Consider the following 17,401-nt stretch of genomic DNA (forward strand, 5'->3'; position numbering starts at 1 on the left):
GACTAATATACACACTCCACAGTGGGAGCTGGATCAACCATGCATGTGGCTCAGTGTCCAGAGTTGCTTTGGAGGTTGATTTTTTATAAGTCTAGATGGATTTATGATCTGATGCATAGTGACAGCAATGGAGTGGATCCTTACCCTGATGAACAATTTCTGTGTATGCTGGCTGGAAATTCCGTTAAGTTTAAACATATGGATATACTGCCGTAGACATGTATGAGATAGTAGGTTCTAGATTTTCCCTGTTTGGTCACTTCATGGACAAATTGGCCTAAACTTTACTTGGACCCAACACCCTTAAAAAATAAACTTTCCTTTAGCCAGTATGTACCTGAAGAAAAGTTACCCAAAGCAGAGAGTTGCTGGGTACTGTCCTATCTAGAACAACAAATACTCCCAAGACAAACTACCAAGGGTCAGGACTTCCTACATCACTGGGGAACAGGTTCTTCTAAAAACTTAATATTTTCTGTGAGTTTTGAAAGACAAGAATGTATGAAATTGGAGAAAGTAATGTCATCTCAGTCCCTTTTACATACATTCAAAACAGCACTGCATTCTAATGGAGAGGAAAATCTACCTTCCATCTAACTACCCTTTGGGAGAGTTTTTCAGAATATTCGGTAAACCCCGAGGTCCTACAGTCTCTCCCAGTCTGCAGTTACACTGGTTGGGACTCATTTAGAGCCTGTTCAAACACAGATAACTAAACCTCAAAGCCAGAAATTTTATTCAGCGGGTCTGAGATGGGATCAGATAATTATTTCTCACAAGTTCACAGTGGATACTGTTGCTCCTCATAACAAGTGTCAACTCTGCAGTCACCGATGCTGTTTCTTTGTTTCTGGCTTAATGAAGTTTTGATCTAGAGAGTGGAGATGCACAAAGCTGTCCTCACAAATAAATACCGTCACCATCCTGGTAGATGTTTACTCTCAAACAACTGATACATGAAACTGTGCTCCACAAACTTGAATACAAATAGAAGTGATTTGTTTATATTCAGTGAGCTTGAGGTGAGACTTGAGGTTTCACATGTCAGTCAAACTTCTTTTTTTTCTCTTCTTTATTAATTTATTCAGATTACATCTCAATTGTTATCTCCTTGCTTGTCTCCTCCCATTCCTCCCTTCCTCCCTCTTTCACCATATTCCCCTCCCCTACATCTGTGACAGAAGGGGACTTCCTCCCCCACCATATGGTCACAGTCTATCAAGTCTCATCTTGCTAACCTTCCTATTTTTTCTCTGAGTGTTACCAGGCCTCCCCACCAAGGGGAAGTGGTCAAATATGGGACACGAGAGTTCATGTCAGAGTCAGTCCCTGCTTTCCACATGACTGTGGATAATGTCCTGTCCCTTGGCTAGGTCTGGGTAGGGGTCCAATATTTACTGCATGTATTGTCTTTGGTTGGTTGGCCCATCATGATGTTCTTCTTGTAGGTTTCTAGGACCCTCTGGATCCTTCTATTTCCCTATTCTCCCATACTTCTCTCATCTAGAGTCCCAATAGGAGGTCCGCACATCTATCCTAATCTCCTGGTAAGTGAAGACTTTCACGGGACATCCCTGTTGGGCTAATGTCCAGTTATAAGTGAGTATATACCATGTGAATCTTTCTGGGTCTGGGTAAACTCACTCAAGATGATCATTTCTAGTTCCATCCATTTGCCCACAAATTTAAGGATTTTCTTGTTTTTAATAGCTGAGAAGTATTCCATAGTGAAAATATACCACAGTGTCTTTATCCATTCCTCCACTGAGGGACATTTAAGTTGTTTCCAGGTTCTGGCTATTATGAATAAGGCTGCCATGAACATGGTTGAGCATATGTCTTTCTTGTTTGGTGGAGCACCTTCTGGGTATATTCCAAGGAGTGGAATAGCTGGGTCTTGAGGAAGCCCTATTCCCAGTATTCTGAGAAAGCACCAGATTGGTTTCCAAAGTGGTTGTGCAAGTCAATTTTTTTGTAAGGTGATTACACTGGGAGATGAATGTACCAGAAGACACTGTTGTAGCAGTTTAACAAACTTGCAGGATTAATAAGTTTTGTTTCTTTGGTCTTTTGTTTGGCCTTGTTAAATTGTATATATAATATATTTGTGAATGTGGGGGCCAGAGTTGTGACTGTGAGTACAGTTGCTCATGTGGGCCAATATAGGGTGATGCATTCCTTGAGCTGGACTTTATAGGCAGTTGTGAGCAGCCAGACGTAGGTGCTGCAAAACGAATATTTCCTCCAAAGGAGCAGTTGAATTTATGCTTAAGTTATGTTCTAACAATTGCCTGCTTCCAACAGAAAAAACGTATTCACAGAAGAATAACAACAACAAAAATAACCAGAGAGTGCAGGAAAGAAAGGATTTTATCTTCTGAGTAACTCACTTCAGTTCTCCATTTTTAATCTTGTATCTTACTTGCAATAAGAAACTCATCTAATCACTGACATCTTTCTTTGTATATTTCAAGGTAGATGTGTGCAAAATAAAAAAGAGCTCTTTGAGTGACAATGTTAAATTACTTAACCAAGTAGCACAGTGACCCTTCTGATGCTATGGAGATATAAGTGATAATCATCCCATCCCTGTGGTCTGATATAGAAATCTATGGACTCCATGGTTACTGATTATCAAGAGTCCATTAAAGACATGGGATAGGGACTGGGGAGATAATATGGCAGTTTAGAACACCGCTTGGCCTTGCAGATGAATTGAGCTCAGTTCACAGCCCCCACCAGGCAAATCACAACTGTGTATAGCATCAGTTCCAGGGACTCTGATGCCATCTTCTGGCCTCCATGGGCACTATGTACATTTGCTGTACAGACATGCAAGGCAAACACTCATACATAGGAAAATAAGTCTTTAAATAAGATAAACAGAAATCACTCTGCATATAAACTTCCATTATTATTCAAACTCGCCTTTCCACAGTCTGATTAGAGTGATGGATGCATCAAGAAGAAGCTTTCCATGTCTCCCATTCATGTGACTGTCACTGGTTTTCCTCTCTTCCATATTCGACAGCAAATGAAGAGTGCAGATAATTACTCTCCCTGAACTTAGACCCTGAAATGTTGTAGGCAGGAAGAATCAGGATTTCAGCAAAGACTTTGAATTGAAAAGGGAATTCTTTGTTCTTATTCTTATAGTGAGCTATCTGAAGAGAATCTGTCACAGTTATCACACAGCACATATTTTCTTCATACCAAGATAAATCCAGAGCTTGGTGCTGAGATTTTGTAACCCCAGAAAACAAGGAACCCAGGCAGGAGCAAGCCTATTTAAAGCTAACCAGGGCTGCAGAGGGATAAGAATGTACTGTAACAAAGAATATGTATTTATGTGCATAAAACCACTTGTAGCAAAGTGTGTTCAATTTCCATGACCTCTGGAACTAGGAGTGTCTGTTACTGCAGTCATTCCCCTGTGTCCTCCTACCATGTCCAAGCTCTCCAGCTTGTTAAAGCAATGCCTCCTTCCATGATTTGTTTTTTCTTTGCAGGCCCTCTGTCCTCCAGCCCCCACTCTCCCCACGTTTGATCTGCACTTTCATTGCTCTAGGCTTTCTTTCTCCTACTTTGTTCCCTTTCTTCACCCACTTCTACTGTCATTTCTATTTCTCCCTCTGAGGGAGATTTAATCATCCTTCCTTGGGTCCTCCTTGTTACTTATCTTCCTTGGGTCTGTGAATTATAGTGTTTATCCTGTATTATCTAGCTAAAATGCACTTATAAGTGAGTACGTACCAGGCGTGTCTTTCTCGGTCTGGTTTACCTCACTCAGGATGATCTTTTCTAGTTCCATCCATTTGCTTGCAAGTTTCATGATTTTCTTGTTTTTACTAGCTGAGTAGTACACCCTCTTACAGGACAGGACTCCTAGTGGAGGGAGGCAAACACCAGCACACCACAAAAATGCCAAACCAAGATTTACCCTGTCTACAATATGTTCAGGATAAATCAGAGATTGAGGAAATGTCTAGCGAATGTCTGGCCCAAACTGAGACCCATCCCATGGGAGAGAGTCAGCCCTTGGCACTATTAACAACAATCTGCTATGTTCTCCGACAGGAGCCTTGCATAGTTACCCTCTGAAGGCTACTAGCAGTAGATCCAAACAGATGTGAAGACTCACAGCCATTTGGGTGAAGGATTAGGAGTCTTGTAGAAAGTGAGGGGATAGATAATAGGGCCTGGAGATGACAATAACGCCACAGGGAAACCAACAGAGCCAACGAACCAGGGCCCAGAGGGGCTTGTGGAGACTGAAACACTAACCAAGGACTGTGTGTGTGTGTGTGTGTGTGTGTGTGTGTGTGTGTGTGTGTGTGTGTGTGTATATATATATATATATATATATATATATATATGAGTAAACTGAGTAAAACATTTGTCTAGCATGTGTATAGCTTTGGTTCGGTTCCTAGTACTACAGAAACAAAATATGAAGAAAAATGTTGAAGATTAAAACCATACATTGACTGTGAGAAAATAATACAGAAAGTATTTTTTACTTAAAACTATAAACTTTCAGACATGAGTGTTTCCAACTACGTGTTCTATAATAAATGCTGTACACCACTGTCAGCTAAAGAAGTTGGCAATGTTTTCCCTGAATAGAGAATAACATTTATACCTTTATAAATAGTACTTAAGTCATCTAAAAGAAACTATCAAGTTTATGTGTGTCTTTTGCATGTTACAGGTTCAAAATTCTCCTAATGAAAGGTCAATATTCATACTAAAACAAAATCTACTTTCTCCATCCATTTGTAGAAATATTTTGCACAGTGTCAGCCAGACTAGGCATATGTATTGTGAGCAATTGAAGCAGTTATCATCCTTAGGGATTCGGCAGGTAAAGCAACCACACTTCTGTTCCCCTGCTGTCATATTTCTTTAGAAAATAGACTCTGACAATTCCAACTCTTGTCATTTTATATTTTCAAATCAGAGCCCTTACATAAAATATATGACTTAATTTTCTATAGGACTTCCTGTTACTCCATAACATGGCCACAAATTAAAAGTTTCTCATATATTTCTTAAGTATAATTTTTAAGAATCAATTGACAGTACATCATGAGTTCTTTATAAAATTGACTTATATTGTCATGTCAAGGTACAGGCACTTGAAAAAAATAATGTTTCTTTGCCAAATATTTAATGAAATCTTAGCAATAGGCTTAAACAATATTTTGTACAAGCTTTATGTTCTTTGTGAATTGTACAATATACTGATTAAAAATCGAATGAACTTGCAATGATGTTTAAGTCTAGGAGACAAGCCAAATTGCTGCCCAAATTGCCAAAATAAGGAGGGGATAAAGAGGCATGAAAGAATGAAGGGAAAAAAAACAAAAAACAAAAATCAAAATGTTGCAGGGTCTCAGTGTCAGGGTGAGTCTGCAATGGTCTTTCAGGGTTCAAAGTTGGAGTCAGAAGTTCCGACAGTATTATTTTTTCTTTTTCTTTTCTTTTTCTTTTTTCTCTCCTGTAAACATTCTTTTTTAAAAATTTTTATTAATTTATTCTTGTTACATCTCAATGGTTATCCCATCCCTTGTATCCTACCTTCTTCCCTCCCTCCCATTTTCCCCTTATTCCCCTCCCTTATGACTGTTCCTGAGGGGGATTCCTCCTCCTGTATATGCTCATAGGGTATCAAGTCTCTTCTTGGTAACCTGCTGTCCTTCCTCTGAGTGCCACCAGGTCTCCCCCTCCAGGGGACATCAAAAATTCAAGCGACACCACATGTTTGCGAGGATGTGGAGAGAGAGGAACACTCCTTCATTGCTGGTGGGAACACTCCTTCATTGTTGGTGGGAATGCAAACTAGTACAGCCACTTTGGAAATCTATCTGGTGCTATCTCAGAAAAATGGGAATAGGGCTTCCTCAAGACCCAGTATTATTTTTTCAAACAGACATCAGCCTGAAGTTTTGAAGGTGGAGAGAGTTACAAGAAAAAATATCTTTAATATGAGGTTAAAAGCCCTTAATATTAGATTAAAAAGTCTCTTACCTTAATATTAGGTAAAAAGCCTAATCTTAGTATTATGTAGTTATTAGATATTATATTAGTTATAATAGTATATCATGTATTATATATAACAATATATGAATATATAATATATAATAAGTTAATATTATTATTAAAGTTCTTATATCTTTAATATTAGATAAAAAGTCTCAATGTCCAGCCTGATCTACAAAGCTAGTCTAGGACAGTTAAGGCTACCCAAGGCTACCAGGACAAACTCTGTCTCAAAACACAAACAAAAATGAAAGAACAAATGAAAGAAAGATCTCTCTATATATCAATGATGTGATGTGATTTCAGATAAAACTGTAATTTTCCCATTAAAAGAGAGGCCTTTTGCTCATCTTTCAGGACACATGATTACAGAGAAAATAATCAACTTTACCAGCATGCACCTTTCCTCAATGGTGGATAGTTATTGCTATGGATAGGATTACAGTGGTTGGGAGACAAATGAAAAGAGGTTTATCACATAGAGCCATCAAACTAGAATGTTAGCTTCTACCAGTATCTTTTAAAATATTAATATATCTATCTATAAATGATTATGTTCATAATGGTCATATGCTACATATTTCATGTACACTCATCTACATTTTCCTAAGCATTCTTTTTATTTCAAGCATATAGATCCATCTACTATGTCATTGGAAAGTTTTTTGCAGTCATCAAAATTGTACAGAATCTTTCTTGACAAACTTTATTTTTCACAGACTAAAGGCCTACTCTTATTATTGCTTTCTATTTCTCAAAGCAGTTATTGAGTCCACAGTCACATTCATTCCTAAACTACACAAAGACCCAACAAAGAAAGAGAATTTCAGACCAATTTATCATATGAACATTGATGCAATAATATTCAATAAAATCCTCACAAACCAAATCCAAGAACACATCAAAGATATTCACCATGACCAAGTAGACTTCACCCCAGGCATGCAGGGGTGGTTCAATATACAGAAATCTATTGATGTAATTTATCATATAAACAAACTGAAATGAAAAACCACATGATCATCTCCTTACATGCTGAAAAAGCATTTGACAAAATCCAACACCCATTCATGTTAAAAATCTTAGAAAGATTGGGGAAACAAGGCACATTCCTAAATACAGTAAAAGCTATAGACAGCAAGCATATATCCAAGATCAACTAAATGGAGAGAAAGTTAAATAAATTCTACTGAAATCAGGGACAAGAAAAGGCTGTCCACTTTCTCCATAGCATTCAATATAGTACTTGAAGTCCTAGTAGAGCAATTAGACAAACAATGGAGATCAAGGGATTACAAATTAGAAAGGAATAAATCAAAGTATCACTAGCTGCAGATGATATGATAGTATACATAAGTGACCCCCTAGATTCTAAGAAACTCCTATAACAATGTTCTGTTCAGGAAGTTTTCTCCTGTGCCAATAAGTTCAAGGCTCTTTCTGCTTATTCTTCTAGCAGATTTAGTGTGCTTGGATTTATGTTGAGGTATTTAATCCACTTGGACTTAAGTTTTGTGCAGGGTGATAAATAAGGGTCTATTTGCATTTTCTACATATAGACATATAGTCAGACCAGCACCATTTGTTGAAGATGCTATCTTTAGCAGATTTATTCATAATATCCAGAACCTGGAAACAACCAAGATGCCCTTAAACTGAAGCATGGATAAAGAAACTGTGGTACATTTTTGTTTTTCCAAATGAAGTTGAGACTTGATCTTTGAAGATGTGCAAAGGACTGTGTAGGTATTTTGATAGGGATTGCATTGAATTTGTAGATTGTTTTTGATAAGACATCATTTTTACTATGTTGTTTCTCCAACTACATGAGCATGGGAGATCTTTCCATCTTCTGATATCTTCTTCAATTTCTTTCTTCAGAGATTTGAAGTGTTTTCCATACAAGTCTTTCATTTGCTTGGTTTGAGTTACACCAAGATACTTTATATTATTTGTGGCTATTGTGAAGTGTTTAGTTTCCATAATTTCTTTCTCAGCCTGATTGTCATTTGTATACAAGAAGGCTACTGAATTTTTGAATTGATTTTATAATCAGCCACTTTGTTGAAGGTATACATTAGCTCAGGCTCTAAGATCAACAATTTAAAAATGGGACCTCATAAAACTGAAAACTTCTGTATGGCAAAGTACACTGTCAACAGAACAAAACAACAGTCTACAGACTGGGAAAGGATCTTCATCAACCATACATCAGAAAAAGGGTTATTATACCAAATATATAAAAGGATTCAAGAAATTAAATTTAAACACCACCAAACCAAATAATCCAATGGGAAAGTGGGGAACAGAGCTAAACAGATATTTCTCAACAGAGGAATATCAAATGGTGGAGAAACACTTAAAGAAAAATGTCTCATATTTGTAGAATATATGATACAGATTACCTCCCTCCTTGACAGCTGATTCTTAGCATTTTCTTTGGAAGTTACATAAAATTAAATCCCTGCATGAATAAAGAGAACACTTTCTCTACTCACATGTAATGTTAGGCTCTCTTTCACACATTCAGATCTGATAGTCTAAATTCATGAAAAATAATGATGTTTGAACTATTGCTTCTACGCATATTAAAATAATATTTAAAAATATCTGTTATATAATTATTCCCCCAAATGCACAAGCTTGGATGCAGGTAGAGTCAAAGGCCAAACTCTGCCAAAATAGGGTAATCAAGTCCCCAACAGTTCCTTCCTTACAAATATGTATGTCAGATATGTTGGACCAGAAGACTGAAGATGATGCTCCAACATTATAGAAAGTTTTGGGTGACTGTTCAGGTAGCAAACTGTCTCTGTCATTCTTTTTTTCACTTGGGAAGCTGCTAACAGACATTTCCTGTTTACTCAGGTAATTAGTTTTATTCCTTCTCAAGTCTCTGGTGGAGTTGAAGACCATACAGATTTTAGTCTTACAATTAGGCTTAGTTGTTTAGGGTTTGAGATGTTTTTAGGTCTAGATAGAAGTTTTAAATTTACAGAGATGAGATTTGATAGAGATTGATCTACATTCAGAATTTTGGACTCACTAACATAGAAAAGATGTTTTCTTCAAGGCTGCTAAATACAAATAGCCAAAACACTATGAATGTAACTTTAATATAATTTTTTATTTTTTTCTGTGGTTCTTCTTGCTGTAGGTAGTTTAAATTTATATATCTAATAATATAAATGCATATAAAAATAAAAAAACCAAAAAGCACCTGTTACAAATTTGACCAATAATAATATTTATTAGTTTTTATACTAAACCAATGAACCACAATTCAGTGGAGGGTAAAATATTAGTTACTTGACTGAGTTTAGAAATAATAAGTTTTCCTAGTGTTACCCTTGTGAAAATCTGTGGCACATATTTGTGAAAATCTAATTTGTAATGTGAGATTCTGATTTGGTTTGTTGAGACCAGTGAGAAAGTAGGAACCTATGATAAATGCACTTACAGGGATCAGTCTCCACAAGTCAGATGCAAACAAGCCATGCTTATTGGAACATGACAATAGATGACATAAGTTCTCACATTGATATAGGGAGTCTATGAGGCATTAGGAGGAAGTGTAGTGTGATAGTTAACATTAATTGTCAAACTGAAATGCAATATAATAACCTAGAAGAGAGGTCTCTGAGTATACCTGGGAGCTTTGTCTCCTTTATATTAATCGAGGTTGGATTGCCCACCCACCCTGGGTGGCACCATTCCCTGGCTGAGATTCTTGACTCTATAAATAGAAAATAAGAACAGAGCAGCCCTGTGCATTCACCACTCTCTGCATTCTGGTTGAGACTGTGATGCGACCAGCTATTTCAAAATGCTGTCTCCTTGACTTCCATGCTGCAATAGACTGTGAGCCAGAACCATCTATTTCTCTCTTGAGTTGCTGTTTTCATAATATTTTACTAGAGCAGTAGAACAGAAACCAAGACAGGTAGTTAGTAGTGATGTTAGAATTTAAGAATTCAGTGAGTTAGAGATAAGAGAAATGTGGAAAGAAGAAAACAGAACAGTGTAGAGATAGTGTAGATTGTATAGAGATACTTACAAGAGGTTATTTTTGGGATGTTGGCTAAGAAAAAAGATAATGAAACACATGGTTGTTGGTTGATACACCTCGTCTAGAGAATATAAAAATATCTTGCTGCTTAATGTAGCTTTGTTCAAGAAAATAAAGTCCATAAGTGCCTGCCAGGTTAATGTTTTGTGATCTGTAGGAACAGGAGAATGTGAGTGGGATGGATAATATCGAGGTAGAGTGGTTAAAAGGGAAGAAAAACCTATGACTTTAACAATGTCTGCTGGAGTGCTGAGTGTTCAAGGGAATGGTAGCAGAAGGAAGAAGGACTCCTTAAGGTCTTTTCTGCAGACACACACACACACACACACACACACACACACACATCATCATCATCATCATCATCATCATCATCATCATCATCATCACATCATTTATTCTTAGGGATTACCCACCAGAGATAGCTAAAGCCATCCATTGTGTGTTGACTTAATATTTCCAGTGCCCCAGAAACTGTCCTCTCACAGTCCTTAATGTTTTAACATCTCCTCATTGCTTACTTGGTAATACTCTGAATGTTTCATTCTTTTTTTTATTAATTTATTCATATTACATCTCGATTGTTAGCCCTTCCCCTGTTTCCTCCCAATTCTCCCTCCCTCCCACTTATCCCCTTCTACCCTCCCCTATGTCTGTGATTGAAGGAGACTTCCTCCCCCTATATATGCTCTTAGAATATTGAGTCTCTTCTTGGTAACTTGCTATCCTTCCTCTGAGTGCCGCTAGGCCTCCCCATCCAGGGGACTTGGTCAGAAAAGGGGCACCAGAGTTTGTGTGAGAGTCAGATCTCACTCTCCACTCAACAGTGGAGAATATCCTGTTCGTCGGCTAGGTCTTGGTAGGGGTTCGAAGCTTACTGCCTATATTCTCCTTGGCTGGTGCCTCAGTTTGAGGAGGACCCCAGGGCCCGGATCTGCCTGTCATAAAGTTCTTCTTGTAGGTTTCCTGGACCCTGTGGATCCTACTATTTCCCCATTCTTCCATGATACTCTCGCCTAAAGTCTCAATAGGATGTCCTCTCCTCTGACCCACTTTCTCGGTAAGTAAAGTTTTTCATGGTACGTATCCCTTGGACTAGTGTCTTGATATAAGTGAGTATATACCATTTGTCTCTTTTTGCTTCTGGGTGAACTCACTCATTATGATAATTTCTAGACCAATCCATTTGTCCACAAATTTCGGGAATTCCTTGTTTTTAATAGCTGAGTAGTATTCCATAGTGTAAATGTACCACAGTTTCTTAGTCCATTCTTCTACTGAGGGACACTTAGGCTGTTTCCATGTTCTGGCTATTATGTATAAAGCAGCTATGAACATGGTTGAGCATAAGTCCCAGTTGTGTGGTAGGGCATTTTCTGGGTATATTCCAAGGAGTGGAATAGCTGGGTCTTGAGGAAGCCCTATTCCCATTTTTCTGAGAAAGCGCCAGATAGCTTTCCAAAGTGGTTGTACTAGTTTGCATTCCCACCAGCAATGAAGCAGTGTTCCCCTCTCTCCACATCCTCGCCAGCATGTGGTGTCATTTGAGTTTTTGATCTTAGCCATTCTGATGGATGTAAGATGGAATCTCAGTGTCGTTTTGATTTGCATTTCTCTGATGACTAAAGAGGACGACCATTTCTTTAAGTGTTTCTCGGCCATTTGATATTCCTCTGTTGAGAATTCTCTGTTAAGTTCCATCTTCAACAAATGGTGCTGGTCTAACTGGATGTCTACATGTAGAAAAATGCAATTAGACCCTTATTTGTCACCATGCACAAAATTCAAGTCCAAGTGTATTAAAGACCTCAACTTAAAACCAGAGGCATTAATTCAGTTAACGGGAAAAGTGGGGAAGATCCTGGGACACATAGGCACAGGAAACAACTTCCTGAACAGTACACCAACAGCCCAGGCCTCAAGGTCAACAATTAATAAATAGGACCTCATGAGGCTGAGAAGCTTCTGTAAGGCAGGAGACATTGTCAGTAGAACAAAGTAACAGCCTACAGTCTGGGAAAAAAATCTTCACCAACCCATCATCTGACAAAGTTTTAATATCCAAAATACATAAAGAACTCAAGAAATTAAACACTACAAAAGCAAACAATCCAAATGCTATATGGGGCTTGGAACTTAACAGAGAATGTTTCATTCTTTTGCCCATCTTTTAACTTTATCACTTGATAGAAACAGGTAGGAGGTTTGAGTATTTTTTTTCAACAGTAGGAGTCATTACTGGCGTTTAAATATGCAGAAGTATCTTCTTCCTCAAAGTACCAGAGTGGGCTATGACTGCCATCCCAGCAAACCAAATTACTTAAAAATAAATAAATAAATAAATAAAAGAAGTAGATGGCAAAAAAGCTTAGCTAAAAAAGTTCTTCAGCTGACTGAACATTTATGGGTAATTCACCACCAATGTAAGGTAAATCCACCTACAGGTAGCTATTTAGAGAACATGTGTATAATGATGGTTGTTAAATTTGCCCAATTGAATTGGTACTAACTTCAGACCAAAGATGTAAATCACCAAGCTGGCGGTATCTTGAAGGACGGCAGTACCTTCAGTGATAAGAACATGAATAAGACCAAGCTAATGCGTTCAAGCTGGTGAGGCACTAATCAGTCATAACAAACTTAACTAAGAATATTTAACATTTTGATAAGTGTTATGCAGAAAATGATCAGGGCTTTGAAATAGGGAATAGTTTATCTATGTAAATCTGAATGTAAAATTGACATTTTGGATAAGGTGGTTAGAGATGACCTCTCTAGAAACATGCCATTTGAACAGAGGATCAAAAGATTAGCATAAGCTCATTGTGGGTAGGAAGAAAGAAAATAAAAACATAGAAGAAAAAGACAGCATGCTCTATTTAAAAAAAAATGTGAATACCAAGACCTAGGTATTGGAGAAAGTTGAGTAAGATTGAGATACACAGAAAAGGCATTTTTCCCCCTTCTACACAAGAAGAAGGAGTGATGGGCAAATGTTTATGACTCAATGACCTTTGAACCCAATGGCCTCTTTCACATAATCACCAGAGTTCTCTCTCCATGTGTTAGAAGCTGCCACCACACAGGAGCTGGCTCACTGCTTTAAGAGCATCCCATAAGCTCTCCACTCAAAGGTCAGCCAGCTTTGTTCCTGCTATAACATGTTTGATCCACTATGACCTCAGGGTGACTTTCAAGCTCTTACCTGAAGCTTTCTCTCTGAATTCCAAGTACCAAGCTTGTGTAAGTCCAGCTTTCTGTGTGGGAGCCACTGAGAGCTTTATTCTGGGCACGACCTGGGTCTTCACTTGGAAATCCACAAGGCTCACATGCTGGGAATTCTTTTCCTCTCTGCTCTCTTGACTCATACTATTCAGTCTCAATGACAGGCATGGAGGACCAGGCTCATCTCACTTATTCAGCTGTTAACAGTTTTCTTGAATAAACCACTCTCATCTTGTTCTCCTTTATAAACTAGAACTAGTTGCATAGATTATAGAAGATACCCAAATAAGCTAAACAATTTTTACTTTTCTGAGTGTTATACTGTAACCCATGAAACTTAAAGGAAGCTCAAAATTCCATATTTATAAGTATTTTGTAGCCAGTTGCCCTAATAAAACACTAACTGACAGCAACTTAGGAGAAGGAAGGTTTTATTTATATTACATTTCCAGGCCTCAGTGGGTCACACCAGAAAGTCAGGAGAGGAACTCAATAAGGAACTTGAAGTAGAAACCATGGTGGAATATTGTTTGGTGGCTCACTTCCTTCACTTGAACTAACTCTGTTTTTTTGTTTTTTTGTTTTTTAGATTTTAAAAAAAAATTGTATTAATATATTCATATTACATCTCAATGGTTATCCCATCCTTTGTATCCTCCCATTCCTCCCTCCCTCCCATTTTCCCCTTACTTCCCTCCCTTATGACTGTGACTGAGGGGGACCTCCTCCCCCTGTATATGCTCATAGGGTATCAAGTCTCTTCTTGGTATCCTGCTATTCTTCCTCTGACTGCCCCCAGGCCTCCCCATCCAGGGGATGTGGTTCAAATATGGGGCACCAGGGTTCCTGTGAAAGTCAGTTCTCACTCTCCACTCAACTGTGAAGAATGTCCTGCCCATCCGCTAGATCTGGGTTGGGGTTCAAAGTTTATTGCATGTATTGTTCTTGGCTGGTGCCATAGTTTGAGCAGAACTCCTGGACTCAGATTCACCCATCATAATGTTCTTCTCGTAGGTTTCTAGGACCCTCTGGATCCTTCTATTTCCACATTCTCCCATGCTTCTCTCACCTAGAGTACCAATAGAATGTCCTTCCCTTTGCCCCAGTTTCCTGGTAAGTGAAGACTTTCATGGGACATGACCCTTGGGCTAGTGTGCAGATATAAGTGAATATATACCATTTGACTCTTTCTGCTTCTGGGTTAACTGATGCATTATGATCATTTCTAGTTCAATCCATTTGTCCACAAATTTGGGGAATTCCCTGTTTTTAATAGCTGAGTAATATTCCATAGTGTAAATGTACCACAGTTTCTTTATCCATTCTTCTACTGAGGGACACTTAGGCTGTTTCCATGTTCTGGCTATTATGAATAAGGCTGCTATGAACATGGTTGAGCAAATGTTCTTGTTGTGTGCTGGAGCATCTTCTGGGTATATTCCAAGGAGTGGAGTAGCTGGATCTTGAGGAAGCCTTATTCCCAGGTTCTGAGATAGTGCCAGATAGATTTCCAAAGTAGCTGTACTAGTTTGCATTCCCACCAGCAATGAAGGAGTGTTCTCTCTCCACATCCTCACCAGCATGTGGTGTCACTTGAATTTTTGATCTTAGACATTCTGATGGGTGTAAGATGGAATCTCAGAGTTGTTTTTATTTGCATTTTCCTGATGACTAAGGAGGTTGAGCACTTGTTTAAGTGTTTCTCAGCCATTTGGTATTCCTCTGTTGAGAATTCTCTGTTTAGTTATGAGCCCTATTTCTCAAATGGGTTATATGGTTTGGTCATGATTAATTTCTTCAGTTCTTTATGTATGTTTTGGATATTAGACCTTTGTCAGATGTACGATTGGTGAAGATCTTTTCCCAGTTTGTAGGCGATTACTTTGTTCTCTTGAGAGTACCTCCTGCCTTACAGAAGCTTCTCAGCCTCATGAGGTCCCATTTATTCATTGTTAACATTAAGTCCTGGGCTGTTGGTGTTCTGTTCAGGAAGTTTCTCCTGTGCCAATGTGCTCCAAGCTCTTCCCCATTTTTTCTTCTAACTGATTTTGTGTCTCTGGTTTTATGTTGAGGTCTTTGATTCACTTGCATTTGAGTTTTGTGCATGGTGACAAATGTGGGTCCAATTGCATTTTTCTACACATAGACATCCAGTTAGACTAGTACCATTTGTTGAAGATGCTATCCTTTTTCCATTGAATAGATTTGGCTTCTTTGTCAAATATCAAGTGACCATATGTGTGTGGGATCATATCTGGGTCTTTGATTTGATTCCACTGATCAACCAGCCTATTGCTGTGCCAGTACCATGCTGTTTTAATTACAGTTGCTTTATAGTACATCTTGAGATTAGGTATGGAGATTCTCCCAGAGGATCTTTTATTGTACATGATTGTTTTAGCTATTCTGGGTTTTTTGTTTTTCCATATGAAGTTGCAAATTGAACTTTCAATGTCTATAAAAAACTGTGTAGGTATTTTGATAGGGATTGCATTGAATCTGTAAATTGCTTTTGGTAAGATGGGTGTTTTTACTATGTTAATTCACCCAATCCATGAGTAAGGAAGATCATTCCTTCTTCTCATGTTATCTTCAATCTCTTTCTTCAGAGTTTTGAAATTTTTTTCATACAAGTCCTTCACTTGTGTGGTTAGAGTAACTCCTAAATATTTTATATTGCTTGTGGCTAATGTGAAGGATGTGGTTTTCCTAATTTCTTCCTCTGCAAGCTTGTCATTTGTGTATAGGAAGGCTACAGACTTTTTTGAGTTAATTTTGTATCCAGCCAATTTGCTGAAGGTATTTATCAGCTGTAGGAGTTCTCTGGTGGAATTTTGAGGGTCACTTATGTACACTATCATATCATGTGCAAAAAGAGATAATTTGACTTTCTCCTTTCCCATTTGGATACTTTTGATCTCCTTTTGTTGTCTTATTGCTCTGGCTAGAACTTCGAGTACTATATTGAAGAGATATGGAGAGAGTGGGCAGCTTTGCCTTGTTCACGAGTTTAGAGGAATTTTTTTGAGTATCTCACCATTTACTTTGATTTTGGCTATTGGCTTGCTGTATATAGCCTTTATTATGTTGAGGAAAGTGTCTTGTATCCCTGATCTCTCCAAAACTTTACACATGAATGGGTGTTGGATATTATCAAATGCTTTCTCTGCATCTAAAGAGATGAGTATGTGGTTTTGTATTTTCAGTTTGTTTATATGGTGGATTACATTGATGGATTTCTGCGTATTAAACCATCCCAGCATGCCTAGAATGAAGCCTACTTGGTCATGGTGAATGATATCTTTGATATGTTCTTGTATCCATTTTGCAAGTATTTTATAGAGTATTTTGCATCAATGTTAATCAGAGAAATTGGTCTGAAATTCTCTTTCTTTGTTGGGTCTTTGTGAGGTTTAGGTATCAATGTGACTATGGCCTCATAGAATGAATTTGGTAATGTTCCATCCATTTCTATCTTTTGGAGTAGCTTGAAAAGTACCGGTATTAGCACATCCTTGAAGGTCTGGTAGAATTCTGCACTGAAACCATCTGGCCCTGGGCTTTTTTTGGTTGGGAGACTATCAATGATTGCTTCTATTTCTATAGGGGAAATGGGACTAGTTAGCTTGTTTATCTGTTCTTCACTCAATTTTGGCAAGTGGAATTGATCAAGAAAATCATCCATTTCCCTTAGATTTTCAAATTTTGTGGCATATATGCCTTGGAAGTAGGATCTTATGATTCTTTGTATTTCTTCATTGTCTGTTGTTATTTTTCTCTTTTCATTTTTGATTTTGTTGATTTGAGTACTGGCTCTCTGCCTTTTAGTTAATTTGGCTATCAGTTTGTCTATCTTATTGATTTTTCTCAAAGAACCGTCTCTTGGTTTTGTTTTTGTTGATTCTTTAAACTGTTTTCTTTGCTTCTAATTTATTAATTTCAGCCCTGAGTTTGATTATTTACAGACATCTACTCCTCTTGAGTGTTTCTGCTTCTTTTTTTCCTAGGGCTTCCAGTTGTGTCATTAAGATGCTTATGTGCGATGTTTCCAATTTCTTTTTAAAGGCA

General features: G+C 37.9%; 1 protein-coding gene across 2 annotated transcripts in view; it reads left to right on the forward strand.

Moving 5' to 3' along the window:
- Lrrtm4 (leucine rich repeat transmembrane neuronal 4) overlaps positions 1-17,401 on the forward strand; it is a 771,295-nt gene that overhangs the window by 740,285 nt on the left and 13,609 nt on the right. The window lies entirely within an intron of this gene.

Source organism: Acomys russatus, chromosome 13, assembly GCF_903995435.1.
Source record: "Acomys russatus chromosome 13, mAcoRus1.1, whole genome shotgun sequence".
Classification (NCBI taxonomy): Eukaryota; Metazoa; Chordata; class Mammalia; order Rodentia; family Muridae; genus Acomys; species Acomys russatus.